A 1,374-nucleotide genomic window follows, 5' to 3' on the forward strand; every position below is an offset into this window, starting at 1 on the left:
ATGAATTCCGTCACTACTGAACCTGACTTTCTCACACTCTCACCCAAACACAGCTGACTGCACTAATCCAAAGAATATAACAAGGGTTAAAAGAGTTTAGATAAGACGAAGAGACAAGCAGACATACGAGAGAAAGAGTATCAAGGTCATAGACTCCTATAAAAAAATTTAAAAAAAGGATTATTAGATATTTCAAAAACAAAATATTCTGGAGGCAATGAAAATTTTGTGAAAATGATAAAAAATTCTGTCAGTGGCTGGCAACTTTTAACAAACAACCTAAAACAATCACAGCAGACGTTCTACTTCAGTCTCATACTCAGACGGCGTGTCCCCAGGTAATTTGTGGTGAATCAGTGCTTCGGCCTAAAACTACAGCACTTGTAGGCCTGCAGAACCTTATCAGCGCCTGCTGTCTGGTTGCCCGGGGCGACAGGTGGGCCCTGGTTCTGGATCAGAAGCCCATTAGCAAATCAAAGCTGTTGTAAGCAGTGCAGACACTCTCCACTGCCCTGATTCGTGTGTTTGCGTTAGGGTTAACAGACATCAAAGCACATTGGTACGAATGCAGTAAAACTGCAAGGGTGGTGAGAGTCATGTGGCAACTGAAAGCATAAATGAAAACACGTTTATAACAACATATGTTTTATTGCAAATTTCAAACAAGCCCCGAAGGTTTCTCGTTAAAGTCAACATGAAAACATTCTTAATGCAAAGTTTTTCTTTGTAATCTTTCATCAAAATAATAAATTGTGCAACTTCTTAAGGCAAGACACAACAAGGCAAAACAACGTTTTTTCATGCACTGTTCAGTTTTGAGATTTTCGGATATTTGGCTTTTTTATTATGGTAGAAAGATAACATCAGTACATACTATTTTAAATTTTGTAGATTTTGTACATTTGTGTATTTGAATTAAAATGCATATCTTTAAAGATAAAAGTAAGTTCCCTTTCAGTCAGTCACGTTCTACGTTACGTCAGTCGTGACTGATGAATTGGGATCTCGCCCGAGAGCCCAATCACCTTCAAGTGTTAACTAAACAAGCCAATGACAGTTGGCGTGTGTGTTTCGCCACGCGCACACCGCCACGCAGCGCGGGTATAAAAGGAGAGCGCGTGCAAACGCACATCAGCTTTTCGCTTCGGAGCCGAGCCTTCTACAGGACGAATCTCCGCGAGTGTTCGAGAGAAACAGCTGGCGTTGGTGTGACGGCGTATCAGCGGGGGTTGCCATCCAGGCTGCTGAAACCTCGGCGGGCTGCAGCTTCCATTCTGCGGTCTCGCCGCGACCTCCCCTGGGCGCTTCAGCGCTCTCTCTAAAAGAGTGTTTTTCCTTCTAAAAGAGCAATTTCTAAAAGAGCTTCACGAGCGA

Source organism: Sinocyclocheilus grahami, unplaced genomic scaffold, assembly GCF_001515645.1.
Source record: "Sinocyclocheilus grahami isolate Dianchi unplaced genomic scaffold, SAMN03320097.WGS_v1.1 scaffold33.1, whole genome shotgun sequence".
Lineage (NCBI taxonomy): Eukaryota > Metazoa > Chordata > Actinopteri > Cypriniformes > Cyprinidae > Sinocyclocheilus > Sinocyclocheilus grahami.